The sequence below is a fragment of the Rana temporaria genome, chromosome 9 (assembly GCF_905171775.1).
Source record: "Rana temporaria chromosome 9, aRanTem1.1, whole genome shotgun sequence".
NCBI lineage: Eukaryota > Metazoa > Chordata > Amphibia > Anura > Ranidae > Rana > Rana temporaria.
The window spans coordinates 87,780,871-87,799,169 of NC_053497.1; the positions used below are offsets into that span (position 1 = coordinate 87,780,871).

Consider the following 18,299-nt stretch of genomic DNA (forward strand, 5'->3'; position numbering starts at 1 on the left):
ACGAGAAGCCAAGAGCACACCGTTTTACTGCTTGCTGCACAAGGACCTGTCTCAGTAAAAAATCAAATCCCTGAAAAACAGGGATACTGAGCAAGTCTAAAGAACTACTCCACATTAAGATCATAACATGTACAATGCTACTCAAGTCATCTGGTAACTTAAAGGGTCACTAAAGGAAAACATTTGTTTTGCTGAAATGACTGTTTACAGGGTAGAGAGACATAATAGTTAACTGATTCCTTTTAAAAACGATTAAAAATAGATAAAAATCAATCATATAATGTACCTGTAGTTTTTTAGTTTCGTTTTTGCATTTAGTTTCGTTTTAGCATGTTATGCTGTATCTGTGCTGGACAGTGCCATAGAGCAGTATTTGTTTGAAAACAAAACTAAAATCTCCCAGTACTGTGGTGATCAGGAAACAGACAGACAACCAGGAAGTGTCCAAAACATAGGAGAATTACAGCAACAACAGAGCAAAAACGAACAATGAGGACATGAAACCAGGACTGCAATAAGGTAAAGGAAGCTATTTAGCTAAAAAAAAAAATTCCTTTAGTGACCCTTTAAGACATTAAGGCTACTTAAAGCAGGGTTCCAACCACAATTAGCATTTTTTAAATGTATGTCCTTTCATCATGCGTTTTTATAATATAAATCCGATCACTTACTATTTTACAATCCGCCACCGCTCCGCATAGTTATTCAAAAAATATAGTTTATAAAACTATGTCCACACCGTTGTCATTTTGCTTGTGGGCATTGTGAAGCCCACAAGCACTCACTTCCTGGAAGTCTTTGATGGGGAGTGATAATTGGGTAGCGCACTGCATCCTGGGAAATGACACACATTTCCGAGGAGCATTAGAGGGAGATGTCAGAATCCTAGGTGATTCCAAAGGCAGATTTCGTGGGACTGCATAGCAACAGGCATTTCCAGATGAGTAAACTTTTTTTCTTGTTTAGGTCTAATGATCACAATAATGAAAAAAAAAATTGGGATGGAAACTCCACTTTAACACCTGTAAAGAACCTTCTCCTGTCACTCCAGTGTGAAAGCCCTCTGGCTTTCACATTGGAGTGGTGTACTGGCAAAACTGCCAATTTCCTGCAAACAGCATCTTTGAGGCGCTTTAGGAGCGGTGTATACACCACTCCTAAAGCTCCCCTGCCCATTGAAATCAATGGGCAGCGCCTTCGAAATGCTGCTGTAGCGGCTCTTTTTACTCTTTTTTCAGCCGCTAGCGGGGGTTAAAAAAGGGCCCTGCTAGCGCCCGAAAAGCACTGCTAAAACAACGGTGAAGCACCACTAAATAGGTTGTTTCAGCCATCCTTGCCTTTCCACCTTACAAGGCCCCCGGCCCGGACGGGTTGCCTGCCGATCTCTACAAGTCCTATGTATATCAGCTGGCCTCCAGACTTGATACACTTTTGGACTACTGCTTGCAACAGCAGAGGCTCCCTGACTATATGCTAGAGGCCCATAGCCTTGTTGAATATGGACCTGCAAATCCTTACGAAAGTGTTGGTGACTAGACTTGCTGGGATTATTTCCTTTCTGGTGGATATTGACCAGGCGGGCTTTATGCCTGGAATGTCTACTGATCCGAACTTGCGAAGACTGTTCAGGCACTTACAATTTCCCAGAATCATAATTTCTATAGTACACAGGCGCTACACTATGGATATCGAAAAGGCTTCCGATTCGATAGACTGGCAGTACATGCATAAGGTACTGAAGAAAATGGGTGTCAGCCCAGTCTTCAGGAAACGGATCTCAATTCTCTATAGCAACCCCAAGGTAGCGATATGGTTGAATGTGGATACGTCCCCCCTTCTCAGTGGGTAGGGGCACCAGGCAGGGTTTCCCTCTGTCACCCTTCCCGTTTTCTCTCATGATGGAACCTCTGGCGGTAGCCTTGGAGGTCACCGGAGGTCAGGGCAATCCGGGTGAGTACCATTGATAGAGGTCTGGCACTCTATGGCAATAACTTGTTGCCGTTTCTGAAAGACCCAAAATAATCACTGGCAGCAGCATTGTTGACTATGAACAATTTCACCACTTTCTCCGGGTTGAAAGTTAACTGGAACAAGTCAATCATGCCAATTGATGCAGGTGCCAAAGCGTTAGCGGACCCCAGCTTGTCACTGAAATAGGTTTCTATGATCACGCATTTAGGAGTCAAAGTCACTGCAAATGTTGCAGATTATGTCTCGTAACCCAACACCCCTACTGACCCTCATTAAACAAACGGAAAGCTCAGGCGTGGCAAAAACTTCCACTAGCCTTAATAGGGAGGATTAACATTCTAAGGATGAAAATGTTCCCAGTAGTTTTATATTTTCTAAGACACACACCTATATGGGATACCTAAATAGCTTTTTAGAATGTTGGAAGGCATCACTAGTTCGTTCCTGTGGTCCCCCACATCACCCAGAATAGGGCTCAACGTACTCCAGGAACCATGGGGGTCAAGGAAACTTGGCCTTGACGGACTGGAGGAAATATTATATAGCAAGCCAGATGGTGTTTGCTCACTGCTAGATGGTTTCCGATGCTGGTGACTTAGCCATGGTATTGGAATCGGCCCACCTGGATTCATAAGAGTCTTTGATTGGCTGTTCATAGAGGCTGTCCGAACGGTCCTGGTCTGCATTCTCTGAAACCTCAGAACAGGGGCCGGTTCTCATAGCAAAGCCCAAGTCTGAAGGTCCAGAAGACTGTGGGGGGAGGGGGCGTTTTACCCCCTTTTGTGCCCGCATGCCGCTTCCACCCTAGCAACAAAAGACTCCAGGACCACCGACAAAGCGTCCATAGGCACCACAGGGGAAGAGATTGTCGCCACAGCTATGTCTGGAGAAGAAGCACCAGCATCTGACGCCATGCTGACCCACACTCACCTGACACCCGCTAGGGACCAAAGGCAAGCCACACCAAAAGTCCACCCTCCTAGCTGCCACAGACTGAGGGGCCCCCGGTAGGACTCACCACCCAGACCCAGGTACTGTGCTGCTGTCTGCTCTCTCTCACGAGGTGCTCTGTGTGATTTGCTCCGTACAGAAGAAAATCCCCCAGCGCTAGAGGCAAAAACAAGCTGAGACTACTAGAAAATGGCCACCTCAGCACGCTTGAGGGCTCTGGCAAAATGGCCGCTGGACTTCCCTGAACTGAGGCTACAGCAAAATGGCTGCGACCACGAGGCGGTCTCCTCACAAAAAAGTCAAGTTAGACTTACCGGTAACTTGTTTTACACGAGTCTTTCAGGACAGCACCTTGAGAGCGTGGCTCCACCCACTTGGCAGGAAAAACACCTCCATCAAACTTCTTAAAAGGGAGGCTCCTTCCACTTATCAGTAGTAGTAGAAAAACCTCCAGCCCAAGCTTGAACACATAATCAGAGTATGGTTAGTCACAGCATATTATTCAAAACAATAAGGGCGGGTTGCTTCTGTCCTGAAGGACTCATGGAAAAGTTAACTTGACTTTTCCCTTACCGTCTTTCAGGACAGCACCTTCAGAGGATAACAGAGACTTACCCACTTAGGGAGGGACAACAGCCTGCAAGACCTTTCTGCCAAAAGCCTGATCACTTGCTGACAGAAGATGCAGTCTGTAATGACGGACAAACGTAAGGTAACTTGACCACGTAGCCGCCTTGCAGATTTGATCTGGGGTGTGTGGTGGAAATTTGAAGATGTATTGTCATAATGGCACCCAGTCTTAGTACTTCCGCAGCCCGCTCTAAATAGAGCTGACTGGGGCAGTCTGAGGCTGGTTGAATCTCGTCTGGTAGTAGGAAATGTCTTGAGGTTGGAATGTGATGTTTGCGGCGTGGGCATATGTCCGCCAACGAGGGGCCCTCTGTGCATTTAGCACAGACGATCGTTGAGGAGGGGGTGCGTTCACTCCGCAAGCACACGAGTGGTTATGGACAGATGTGCGCTCTTATCTGGGTCTTGTCTGATCAGCATGGCTTGGGATTTGTAGCGTGCGCCTGTAGATAGCCTCCATTCCACCTTTAATAAGGATATAATCTGGATATGCATTATTCTATGGAATGGCGCAGATTATAGATTCTATCAGCGATTAATATAAGAGCTTGTGATAGTTTCTGGAGGCGGGGGGGGCACTCCCTGCCCGGACACACCCATAAGACTTTAGCCAGCATTGTATTCATTGTATGTATTTCTATTCATTGTATTGTGGTGTTGTATTATTTTGTTATTGTTATATTACCGTATTGAATCCCTGTTGGAAGGGCTTCCGTATATGGGCATCTGCTGGGTGGAGCTGACACCCTGTGAGCTCACTTCCTATGGAGGCGGTCACATGTTGTGACATCACTTCCTACTGGGTCTTTAATAAAACTGCCTGTGAGGGCGTTGGCAAACCAGTGATGACTGGAGCTAGGATGGAATGAGAACAATTACTGAGGTCTCTTGACTTGTATGAATGGCAGAGAATGATGGTGAGTGAATCTATTTAGTTTAAATATGGGTTATTTCATCAAGATGAATTAGACACAAGATATCTGTCTGTCTGCTCTGCAAACAGCCAGAATTTCTACAACAGGTGGCACCAGCCATTTCTGCCCATGTAGTGGCCTGAGCCCTAGTAAAAAGTGTGCTCTAATTCACAACGGGGGAGATAGCCCTGCTTGGGAGTAGGCTTTCAGAATAGTGTTTTTTAGCCATCTAGCTATTGACCCCTTAAGATGCTTGGTGGCCCTTTTTTTCCCCTGAGAAAAGTATGAACAAGGAGTCTGAAGATCAAAAATCATTGGTCACTTCAAGGTAATGTAGCAAGGTTCTTCTCACATTGAACATGTGGAATTGGTGTTCTGTTCTAACCCGTCAGGGGAGAAGGAAGGTCGGTATAACAATTTCCTACAAAATGTTGAGGGCCGATGCCACTTTTGGTAGAAAGGCTGGATCAGTCTTTATACAACCTTGTCCGCGTAGACGGATAGGAAGGGTTTCTTTATTGACAGGGCATGCAGCTCGTAATAGCCACTGGGAACACCGTTTGAGTAAGGCATTTCAGAGAAATGTCTTGTAGCAGTTCAAAGGGTTCCTTAGATAATGTCTGAAGAACCGCTGACAAATCCCAACTGGGGAAGTGTCTCTCGGGAGCCGGTCTGGATCTAGAAAGCGCCTTGAAAAATCTTGAAACTAAAAGGTTCTGAAGATATAGGCCTTTCCAGAAAAACCTATCTGTACTTTAAGTGTACTGACTGACGAGCCTTTTTCTGCTCCATTCTGAAGGAATTCCAGAATTGGCACTACATTTTTCACCACTCTATTTGATGAGTGATACCAGGAGTTGTAGACCTTCCAGTATTTAGCATAGATCTTTCTGGTAACTTTCTATTGGAAAGCAAGGTAGTCACAAGTGGTCGAGACAGACCTTTTCGTCTTAACAACTGCCCCTCAGATACCACGCCGTGAGGTTTAGACAGGCCACCTCCGGATGATATATCGGACCCTGTAGAAGCAAGTCCTGCCGGAGAGGCAGCCGCCAGGCCGGCCTGACTCTATTGAAGAATGGTGGTAAACCAAGCCCTTTTTGGCCAAAATGGAGTAATTAGAATTACTTCCACCTTCTCCCTCTGAATCTTCCTCAACACCAACGGAAGTAGTTGAAATGCAAGAAAGGCTTAACCCAGTTGGAAGTTCCAAGGCTGTATTAATGCATCTGTTCCCTGGGAACTGTTGTTTCTGTGAATGGAAAAAAAGAGCGGAAGTTGCATATTTTCTTCTGATGCAAACAGGTCTATTTGTGGTTGGCCCCAGGCCTGAATGATCATTGTGAAGACTTCCGGATTCAGGGTCCATTCTGCTTCCTGAATCAGTCTTCTGCTTAGAAAATTTGCCACTATATTTAAAGTGCCTTTGAGGTGGACCGCTGATAAGCACAGCAAATGATTTTCTACCCAGTTTAGGATGTCTGAGGCGAGGAGCTGAAGTGACTTGCTTCTTGTGCCTCCTTGCCCATTTAAGTAGGCTATGGTAGTGGCATTGTCCGAGAAGACCTGAACATGGGCACCTAGGTGGTCTGCGGAGAAGGCATCCAAAGCTAAGGCCACTGCCCTAGGCTCTCTCCAATTGGAGGACTTTTCTGCCTCTGACCGAGACCAAACACCCTGAGCGTAGTTTTGACCCAGGTGCGCCCCGCCATCCCTATAGGCTGGCGTCTGTCGTTACCGCCTTTTCTATTGGAAACGACCATAACATGCCTGTTGACAGGTTTGTCGGATTTCTCCACCACCAAAGCGATAGTTTTACTTTGGGGGGGGGGGGGGGTTTACCTTTGCTTCCAGAAATTCTGTCCTGTGATCCCACGCTTTCAGGAGGAAACTCTGAAGTAAAGCCTTGCCCATTGCACCGCTGGCATGGGTGAGGCAAGGGTTCCTAGAGCCGACATTACTTGTCTGACTGACAGCTCTTGGTTTGTCTGTAAGGAGGCTACAACCCTTAGTATCTTTAGTTTTTTGTCTTCTGGGAGAAAAATTCTTTGCTCCACTGAGCTGATTTGATACCCCAGAAATTGCGCTTCTTGGGTTGGGTTGAAATCTGACTTTTCCAATCGAAGGCCTCTAGATGACTGCGGGCTCTTCTGAGATCCTCCAAAATTTCTCCCTGGAGGGGCAAAAAAGAGCAGGTCGTCTAGGTATGAAAAATGGAGTTACACTTACCGGTAACGTCCTTTCCAGTAGTCTTTCAGGACAGCCACAAATCGAGAGATAGGCTCCTCCTCTTCCGTTAGGAAACACTGCACAGCCTTCAAATTCTCTCCTCCCCCTGCCAGACCTCAGTTTTTTACGAGCACCTCCGTCCGCTGGGGAGACACAAGAACATGTTAGTGATCCATAGTTAAACATCAATATCATACTATGTTCCTGGACTAAAAGCAATCCTTCCAATTCTTCGGGTGGGTAACCAGGGCTGTCCTGAAAGACTACTGGAAAGGACGTTACCGGTAAGTGTAACTCCATTTTTCCCTATTCGTCTTTCAGGACAGCCACAAATAGAGAGGATAATCGAGTACTTACCATTAGGGTGGGACCACGGCTTGCAAGACCTTTCTCCCAAAGGCTTGTTCGCCTGCTGACACCAAGTCTACTCTATAATGCTTGACGAAGGTGGCGTAGCTGGACCAAGTTGCAGCCTTGCATATTTGCTCTGGCGTAGCTTCAGCACTTTCAGCCTGAGAAGCAGCCACCGCTCGAGTAGAGTGTGCCTTAATTCCTGTAGGGACTTCCCTCCCAGTCAAGGAATATGCCTGCTCAATAACTAATCTAAGCCATCTAGCAATTGTGTGTCGAGACGCTTTCTGTCCCTTTCTGGCCCCAGAAAACAAAATAAAGAGTCTGACTTCCTAAAACTCTGAGTCAGCTCCAAGTATCTCCTGACGTCTAAAGTACTGAACCTGAATTCCCTTTCACCTGAGGGATTGGGGCAAAAAGAAGGTAAGACTACCTCCTGACTTCTAAGCTGGATCGGTTTTAAAAACAACCCGATCCGGAAAAATAACACAAAAGGGGGGTCTGATGGACATGGCTTCAAACTCGCTGACCCTCCTGGCAGTGGTCACTGCAACCAAAAAGACTGTTTTAAAGCGGAGTTCCGGCCACAAATTTAAAAATAAAAACTTTTTAAATATGAAAACCCCTGTAATACACAAGCTTAATGTATTCTACTACAGTTAGTCTGTAAACTAAGGTCCGTTTTTTTAGGTTGTTACAGCATTTAGACACTTTATAAAACAGAAATTGACTGGGGCCATCTTAAGTGTAGGCATCATGAAGCCAGACTGTATGACTTCCTGGATTTCAGCCTCGCACATGCTCAGTGCTGTACAAGCAGTGTAATGGTTTCAGATCAGGTTTCAATAGCAACGGGAGTGTCAGAGAAAGTTACCGCCCCTTATCTATGCAAACCTCTCCTCCCCTCCTCCTTCCAGGAACCAGTAAATATAATAAATAATTTGTTCATGTGCAGATATATCTACATAACAAGATGATATATATCTCTTGTTATATATGTGGTGTGTATACATATACCAGACATGTGCACTGTCAATAAATTCATTTTGTTAGTGCGGTGACGTTAGTGCGGTGACGTCAGTGCGGTGACGTCAGTGCGGTGACGTCAGTGCGGTGACAACATTATGTGCAGAGTGGGGGGAGGTACAGATGATCAGACATACAGAGCGGATCTCTGATTGGTCTGTATGTGAGTACACTGATCGTAGTACAGCTCCGCCTCCCTGCACTAGAATTGTAACACACAGTGCAGAGCGCGCTGTTTCTATGTACAAGGAGGCGGGGCTGTACTACATTCGGTGCTCTCACATACAGATCTATCAGACAGAGTGAGATCCGCTCTGTCTGTCTGATGATCTGTATCTCCGTGCACCGGAGACAGACGGCAGGCGGGCGGGTGGTGGAGGGGGGAGGACGGGGGCGGTGCTAGGACGGGTGGAGGAGCTAGGACGGGGAGGAGTTGGAGAGGGAGAAGAGGAAGGACACCACCTCTATGGGCGGCACTGCCCTCCCTCCCGCCCCCCGAGATGTTCATCCACGGCTGCGATGTTCAGCCCAGCCTCCTGGGATTGATGAAACACATATCCCAGGAGGCATAGCAGCGCTGGATGCGGCGGGGGGGGGGCATTCCGCCGCGGCGGGGGAATAAGAGACTCACAGATAAAAACGTGAGTTTTTAAAAGACAAAAAAAAAACAACCCAAATGAATTTAAGGGGGCAGTGTAAAAACGAATGCAAAGAAGTTGTAAAATAGGGTGGAACTCCGCTTTAAGTTTTAAATTTCTTAACAAACATTTGTCTAAGGGTTCAAAAAGCAACCCTGTTAGTACCTGTAAAACTAACGAAAGATCCCACTTGGGGAAGGGGGGTCCCTGAGAAGGTTTCTGTCTGGACAAAGCCCTAAAGAACCCGATTACCCAAGGATTGGAGGCTAGAGGTCTCTCTAGAAATACACTAAGGGCCGAGACCTGACCTTTAAGGGTACCGACTGATAAGCCCTTATCCGCTCCGCACTGAAGGAACTCTAAAACGGACGTGTGGCTTTGTGCTGAAAAGGAAAACTCTCGGCACCATGCATTAAAGCGAAGCCAAACTTTTCTATAAATACAACGTGTCTCCTTCTTCCTACTGTTAAGAAGGGTGGCAGGCAGTCTGTCCGAAAAACCTCTGGATCTCAGTAAGGACTCTTCAGTAGCCACGCCGCAAGGTTCCATCTGTGTACCTGTGGGCATAGGACTGGTCCCTGTGAGAGGAGATCCTCTCGAAGTGGAAGAAAAAAGGGGGGTTCTACAGTCAGTTGTTTGAGAACCGAGAACCAAGCCCTCTTGGGCCAGTGGGGCGCAACTAGGATAAGTGAAGTGTTCTCCAACTGAAACTTCCTTAGGACCAGTGGTAGAAGAACTGGGGGTGGGAAGGCGTAACAAATCCCGAAACGCCAGCTCTGGGACAAGGCATCTATCCCTCTTGCTCCCTCTCCCCTGCCCCGAGAGAAAAAACAATGGGTTTTTGCGTTCTCTCTGGACGCGAAGAGGTCTATCTCTGGAGACCCCCATCTCTTGACCAAGAGATGGAAGACCTCCTGATTGAGGGTCCACTCGTCCTCTGTTGACTTCGACTGAGGGAATCTGCTGTACTGTTTTCTATTCCCCTTAGAAAAACTGCCGATAAGGACAGGGTGTTTGCCATAACAAGAGATTTTTCGCTGGGCCGAGACAGACAGGGCTACACACCTGGTGCCACCCTGTTTGTTCAAATAGGCCACGGCCGAGGCATTGTCTGACCTCACCTGGACGTGGTGCCCCCGAAGCCTCTCCTGAAAGAAAATGAGGGCTAAACCGATCGCCCCCAGTTCCTTCCAGTTGGAGGAATGTTTCAGCTCTGCCGCTTTCCAAACGCCCTGTGCCGGAAGTAACCCCAGGTGAGCACCCCAACCTCTGCCGCTTGCGTCTGTGGTAACAACTTGCGGAGACTGGATATGCCACAGTCGACCCTGCGACAAATTGGAGATCTTCCTCCACCACCAGAGAGATCTCTTTACTTGGATTGGGACTTGTACAAGGACGTCTAGGCGTTCTGAGCTGTGATCCCAGATTCTTAGTAGGAAAGCCTGCAGGGCCCGAAAGTGAAACCCTGCCCACTGAACAGCCGGAAGGGTGGAAGTTAACAACCCCAGTGTCGACATCAGGAATCTGATTGATACCCGATGGCTGCCCTGGAGGGCAGCTACCGCCTTGTCCAGTTTTAGAGCTTTCTCTAATGGGAGAAAGACCCTTAGAAGGGTGGAGTCCAAAATGTACCCTAAATAAAAAATGCGCTGTGAGGGTATTAGGCTGGATTTTTCCAGGTTTAACAGCCACCCTAGATCCGTAAGGGTCCTCTTGGTTAATTCCAGGTCCCTGGATAGCTGTTCTGGAGACGCTGCAAAAAGAAGCAGGTCGTCCTAGTATGCTATTATGCCTACCCCCTGAAGACGCAGAAAAGCTATAGGTTCCGCCAGGACCTTTGTGAACACGCGAGGAGGATAGACCGAATGGCAAGGCCTGGAACTGAAGGTGCACCACCGTTGTTCCCAAGTCTATCGCTAGCCGCAGAAACTCCTGAGACCCCTCTGCGATGGGTACGTGCAGGTACGCGTCTGAGGTCCAGGGAGACCATAAAGCAATTCTGAGGTAGGAGGGCCCTCACCGTAAAAATTGACTCCATACGGAATCTCTTGTACACAACTGACCTGTTCAGTGGTTTTAGGTTTAGGATTAACCTGTACTTCCCGGAGGGTTTCCTTACCACGAAAATATGGGAGTAAAACCCCTTCTTTTCCTCCACTTTTGGGACTCTGAGAACAACATTTTGGTCCTCCAGATCCTTCAAGGCCCCCACTAGAGCTTCTGCTTTTTCTTTGTGTCTGGGAAGCTGAGTGACCAGGTACCTCTGAGGGGGAGGGGATGAAAACTCCAGGGAGTACCCCCTTCTTACGATCGCCAAGACATACCTGTTGGGGGAAATAGACTCCCATTGTGGGAGGAAGGCCCCCAACCTTCCCCCCACCCTGATCTGGGAGTCATTGTTTTTTAGGGGGCTGGTCAGGACGACGAAAAATCGCTCCCCTTCCCCTGGGTGTCCAGCCCTTTCTCTGGGTTTCTGGTTTAGGGACCCCTGTGTGTCTTTGGGGACGAAACCCCCGCCCTTTCACTGGGGTTTTACGTTTGAAAGGAAAGATTTTTTCTTAGCCGCCGTGCAGTCTAAGACTGACTCCAGACCTGGACCAAACAGAAGATCTCCTGTAAACGGAATCCCACATAATTTGGATTTGGAAGCAATGTCCCCTGACCAAGTCTTGAGCCAGAGAGCTCTTCTGGCAGAATTAGCCAGAGCTGCCGACATGCGGACTGATTCTGCCGAAGCATCAGCAATATAGGCCACCCCTTTTAAAATTGTAGGGAAGGAAGCCAAAATAGTATCCTTATCTGTCTCAGCCTCAATATGTTCTTGAATTTTTGAGAGCCAATGCTCCAAATTACGGGCCACTACCGTAACTGCCAACTCTGGCTTTAAGTTCCCAATTACGGACTCCCATATTTTTTTCAATAGAGAGTCCATCCTCTTGTCCATGGCATCTGTCAGATTGCCCATATCTTCAAATGCCAAGTCGGTTTTCCTAGATACCTGGGAAAAGGCGGCATCTAATTTAGGCATTTTATTCCAAATGGAAGTGGGGTCTTCTGAAAAGGGAAACCTTCTCTTAAGGGACTGAGAAAAAAAGGGCTTTCTTTCAGGGTCTTGCCACTCCTTAACAGTATCTACCAGAAGTTCTTGAACAGGGAAGACCCTGCCCTTGTGTTCCCCCAGACCCCTGTACATCTGGTCATGGAGGCTAAGAGGTTTATTGTCTGTGTGAATGCCTGGGGTCGTGTAAATGGCCCCTAGTAATTCTTCAACCTCATCAAGAAATAACTTATACCTAGAAGACTTTTTGGACTCACCGTCCTGGTCTTCTTCATCCGACTCTGCCTGAGAGTCGGAAGCAACATTCTCTGACAAGGAGTGTTGCACCTGAGAAGGGCCTGCAAAATCAACTGCTACAGCTGAAGGATCAGGAGAAACAGGCGCAAGACCCTGATCATCAGGATGGGTTGTAACCTGTGTGGGGACCAAAGGGGGCTGCATCCTTTCAAACAAAGATTTGAAGGAGGAAAAGGTAGAGGCCAACTCCTTAACAGAAGCTGCTAAACTATCTTCCTGTTCTGCATCCCTTTCCTTGACTAGAGAGTGTATGCAGTCCCTACACAAAACTTTAGACCAAGACTCGGGAAGAGAGTCCCTACAGGAGGCACACTTTCTTTGAACTATATGTCCTTCCTGTTTTCTCTAGGCGTTTTTCTAGGTTTTTCTGAAAGACAAATAGAAGAAAAAAAGGGCCCCACACGTTTTAGAAAAATTGGCAAACAAGAACTTCACATACAAAAAGTTTTTTTGTTTTTTTTAAATACATAACGGTTACAACCCTGTGGGAAGCACTAGACAGACACTACTGCTAGGTGCCCTACTGTCTTTTCCCCCTCCCCCAACCACCAAGGGGAATCAGAGGAGAAAAAAAGACAAAGCCTAAGGTTTGGGAGTCCCTCCCCAGGAAACCCTTACCTTAGACTGGCTGGAGGAAGCGTCCTTGGTCAGGTCCCGTTCCGGAGAAGTCACCGACATTCCGAGGTGGTTGCGCTGTGTCTAACTCGCCCCGACGAGTATCCGACACCTCCAACAAGACGCGTGGGTCCCTATCAGCGCCACGACCCGGAACCGAAAGTCGCGGGTCAAAGGGGGATCCTTTCCGAGGCGCAGCCGGAAATGACGTCACACGCCACTCGGCCCGCGAATTTCAAAGAGAGACAAAAAACAAATGCGGCCTGGAAGCAGGGCGCCCGGATTTGTATCCCCACGCCGCGGTCCTGTGGACACGATAGGGACCCCCCACAAGCCGGCTGCCGCGCTCGACACGGATTGGGGTGGCGTTTTGGCGGTAAGTACTTTGCCTAATATTTCCTTTAGGAAGCCCCTGCTCCCATAACAGAAAACTGTGAGCCACAGTCCCCTGACTGCACAGCCCTGGTTCCTCTGCAGTGTCTCCCCACCGGAGGAAACACTAAGAACTGAGGTCTGGCAGGGGGGGGGGGAGAGAATTTGAAGGCTGTGCAGTTTCCTAAAGGAAGAGGAGGAGCCTCTCTATTTGTGGCTGTCCTGAAAGACGAAAAGGGAAATTACTGCTACCCCCTGCAAGCAAAGAGGAGCAAGGGCCTCTGCCATGACCTTTGTAAATATTCTCGGAGCCGAGGAAAGGCCGAAGGTAAAGGCTTTGAATTGGAGGTGCACAACCTCTTTTCCCATGTTTACTGCCAATCTTAGAAATTTCTGAGATTGAGGAGCTATGGGGATATGCAGATAGGCATCTCGAAGATTGATTGATGCCATAAAGCACTCTGTCAAAAGATTTTTCGCTGGGAATCCACCTAGAAAATATTCCATGACTGGTACCTCAACACCTGCTAAATTAGCACGTATCTACCCCTCTACAACCAACACATGCTGGAGAAACTGTGGAAGCTATGGATCTCCCCTGTACATATGGTGGAACTGCCCCACGCTCACTCTTTACTGGTCCAATCTAAGCTCCTTTGCATCATCTCAACCTCTCTTCTTATCCTCACAAAATGGTTCTTTTGGGTCTGGATATTGACACTTGGCCCCAGAAATCACACACGATCACACTCAACTGCCTTATGGAATTTATGCATGCCAAAGCTCACCTACAACTCCCTAAATTTCATAATCACCGGGAACTTTAACGGACACACCCAAAAGGCCTAAATATTATGTGACCTACACCTACTTTCCGACCTTAATATCCTATCTACGCCCAATCTGAACACCCCCGTCTGATATAATACTTTACCTTACCGTTAGCCTGGGGAGAAAGTCCTGCAAGCAGCATCTTTCCATGGGCAGAGGTGGTGCGGGAGCAGTGTTTTTCACCACTCCCGTACCACCCCAAAAGATGCTGCTTGCAGGACTTTCTCCCCAGGCTGCAAGCGCACCACCCCAGTGTGAAAGCACTCTGGCTTTCACACTGGGGTAGCTTGAGAGGTGCTTTACAGGTGTTATTTTTAGCGCTAAAACACCTGAAAAGCACCCCAGTGTGAAAGGGGTCTAAGGGGAATTCCAAAAAGATTTATGGCTTGTATACACTTGTGTGCACAAGATCACAAGTAACTGCAGTTCACCACTTGGGAAACAATTGTTCTCCATGTGCCTCATCAACATCACAATGCACTGGTACAATGCAGACATGCTTCATTTTCCTTCACTACTCACCGCACCACACTGCAGCTCAGCTGAGGCCATTTCATTAAAGTTGGAAAAAAATAAATAAATAAAAACACGCACAAACTCTAGCTGGTATGAATGAAGCTTTAAGGAAACTGGAGAATTAGAAATGTTTGGCATGAAAGAATGACATCATCAGCTTATTAGATCACCATTATGTACTTTTATGACTGATCTTTCCTCCGACTCCCACCCCCTTATGCCCATACCACAGCCCACTTAATCAGGGCCAGATTAAGAACATCATGGGCCTGGTGCTGAGGATTTTGGTGGGGCCTTTTAGGCTGCATTTACACCTCCGCGACAAGTAACGCCGCGTACGCGGCGTATTTTGCCGCGAATAGTGTAACTTTTTTTTTACAAATCCTTCCTATTGCTTTGTATGGCCGAACGCCAATGCCGCCTGAAAAAAAGGGTCCGGGACTTTTTTTCATGCCGCAGGTGTACGGCGTCTATGAGATGTGAACCATCTCATGACAGCAATGGGAATTCTCCCCTCCAGCGGCACGAGCGGCCGGCGTCGGGCGTTTTGTCGCGGAGGTGTAAATGGGGTGTAATAAATAATAAATAAATGCGTGCGAATGACATGAACGCAGCCCAGCCAAGGCAAGTGACCAAAGGCACAGAACCCAGAAGGAAGACCAGGTGAAGATGGAAGTGTCCAGGCCCTGCCTGATTCATCACAGCACTGGAGGGCTCAGTCTGAAAATTGAAGTGTACACTAATGTGCTAATATGCTGTGCATACTTGTACATTGTGGCATAACCTACCCCAGGGCCTCTAAAAAGTAGTAATGTCAGGAAATTTTACTACCGCTTTATTATCACAGGATCCCAGGAGCCTCTCATGGGGCCCCCTACTGACCCGGTGGACGGTGGCCCTTGGGCAGTGCCTAAGTGCACAGTTGCCAACATTTAAAAAATATTTTCAGGGCCACTTTTTTATATAAGTGCTATATTTAGAGTAGCTGAGATCCCCGATGTTCCTCTATACATCATAGTAGTAATCACAAAATTAAATGAGTACTAATAATGGGGCAGAACAAATATGAGAACTGATATTTCCTTTAGTTGAACTAACAAAAGTGTGTCCATTCTAGAGCTGGTAACATTGAGGGTATTCAGTATAATTTTAAAGAACTGTTTTTGTGGGTAAGCGACATAGGGGAGGAGTATGGACGGTATATAAGTGGGAAGTATGTGCAGGTGAGGGAGAGGAATGTGGAGGGTCTAACAGTGGGCACTATGTACAGGAGAGGAGTACAAAGGGTACGGAAAAAAGCACTATGTACAGGAGAGGAGTGTGAAGGGTATGACAATGGGCAGTATGTACAGGAAGAGTGTGGGGGTATGACAGAGGGTAGTACGTACCAGAGAAAAGTGTGGAGGGTATGATGGGGCAGTATGTACAGGAGAGGAGTGTGAAGGGTATGACAATGGGCAGTATGTACAGGAAGAGTGAGGGGGTATGACAGAGGGTAGTACGTACCGAGAGAAGTGTGGAGGGTATGATGGGGCAGTATGTACAGGAGAGGAGTGTGGAGGGTATGACAGTGGGCAGTATGTACAGGAGAGGAATGTAGACGGTATGATAGTGGGCTCTATGTATAGGAGAGGAGTGTGGAGGGTATGACAGTGGGCACTATGTATAGGAGAGGAGTGTGGAGGGTATGACAGTGAGCAGTATGTACAGGAGAGGAGTGTGGAGGGTGCGACAGTGGGCACTAAGTACAGGAGAGAAGTGTATGACAGCAGGCACTATGTACAGGAGAGGAGTGTGAAGGGTATGACAGTGGGCGCTATGTATAGGAGAGGAGTGTGGAGGGTATGACAGTGGGCACTATGTACAGGAGAGGAGTGTGTAGGGTATGACAGTGGGTACTATGTATAGGAGAGAAGTGTGGAGAGTATGACAGTGGGCACTATGTACAGGAGAGGAGTGTGGAGAGTATGACAGTGAGCACTATGTACAGGAGTGGAAGGATATTTAGGGACTGAGTAGTGGTTAAGCGGGTCATACATGGATTGAAATTACGCCAATTATGCAGAGACCAGCCATAGTCAATCTATGTATGGGCTAGCTGGTTTTACACAAGTCAATCTATTAATCAACTTGAGTACAACCAGCCTGTTTTTTTTTTCTTAAAACAATCAGTGCTGCCAGCTAAAGTTAGCAACACTGATCATTGTACGCACTGGCAGAACACAATAACACTGCAGGAGTGATTGTGAAACTAACTAACTGTTTTTTTAATGAATGAAACTTTTTTTTCCAAAAAAACATGTTTGAAAAATTGCTGCGCAAATACCGTGCTAGAGCTGCACAATTAATCGTTAAAAAAATTGTGATCTCGATTCAACCCCCCTGACGATCTCCAATGCAGAGTTTGCTGATTCTTTCATATAACAAGTGGAAAGACTTTCAGCTATCAAAAGAAAATATCTGGGCAGTCTGCCAAGTTTTTAACAGGAAACATTGTAACTGACACTTCCTTCTTAGATCAAAGGGATACACTTCTGTGTGTAAAGAACAAATCTGGGCAGTCTGCCAAGTTTGTAAACAAAATGAAACATTGTAACTAACTAACATTGTAACTAAATTTAACCACTTAAAGTCCAACACTTGTTTCTTAAGTTAGAAAGCAATATTATTTGCTAGAAAATTACTTGGAACTGCCAAACATTATATATATTTTAGCAGAGACTCTAGGGAATACAATGGCTATTGCTGCGATATGTTATGTCACACTGCATTTTCCCACTTCAATGAATAATAAAAACCATAAAAACAAAACAGTGAAGTTAGCCCATTTTTTTTTTTTTTGTTGTTTTAATGTGAAAGATGATGTTACGCCGCAACAATCGTGAGAGAATCGTGATCTATCTTCTAAGCAAAAAAATTGCAATTCTCATTTTAGCCAGAATCGTGCAGCTCTGTACCCTGCAACATAAAAAGGGCAAAGACCACCATAGAGTAATTTTCTAGCAAAAAACAAATGATGATTTTTACATGTAGTAGAGAAGTGTCAGAATTGGCCTGGGTGGCAAGGGGTTAATTACCATGAGTAATATACAAATAATTATTATAAGCCCTGTGATCCTATCAGTCTGCTGTGGTGTGTCAGCTTGTATTTATATTGGCCGCTCTGAATGTAGCATCTGACAGGCTGTGCAAGCAGGCCCGTATCTCCGGAACCATAAATGATAGCCGTCACATATTTTAACCAGTTGTGGGGTAGCTCTTCCCATGCCTACCCCCAAATGTGGGGTTTCTGTGACCTCTGGTCATCGAGCTACAACCCCCCAAATTCGATCTTAAAAAAAAAATTCTTAAAAAAAAAAAAAAAAATTTTTTTTTTTTTTTTGGGCAAATGGGCCTATCTTGAGAAAGGGGCCTGGAGCTGCAGCTCCATCAGCCCCATTGTTAATCCGGCCCTGCACTTAATACTTATCAAGCTCATTTGTGTATCTCAGCATTTTCCACTCATTTCCAGCAGGCAATGTTATCTTAATGGCAGTAGATCACTTGAAAGCTTGTCCTGAAAATACACTTTTAATGCAAATTAAAGCATAATACACATACAGTGCTGTTTTTACTACAAGTGCACCAACGTAGCAAACAACCAATAATTGGTGTGTCTTTATTGCAATACAGCAGCCTTTAGGCATTCTTTATACTCCTTTTATAGATCATTCCCTACATCTTTGCCCACTCATGTGATTAGCTTCCTGCTTTTCCAGAAGTTTGACAGACCTTAAATAAAAAATACAAGTTTTAATTTTTAGGGAGAGAAGGCTTCTACATGCCTAATCCCAGGATGGTCCCTTTATCACTCAACCCCCCCCCCACCCCCTATCAGCAATCCATTTGAGAAAATAAATG

General features: G+C 46.5%; 1 protein-coding gene across 1 annotated transcript in view; it reads right to left on the reverse strand.

The window, feature by feature from the left end:
• ALG13 (ALG13 UDP-N-acetylglucosaminyltransferase subunit) overlaps positions 1 to 18,299 on the reverse strand; it is a 401,371-nt gene that overhangs the window by 226,772 nt on the left and 156,300 nt on the right. The window lies entirely within an intron of this gene.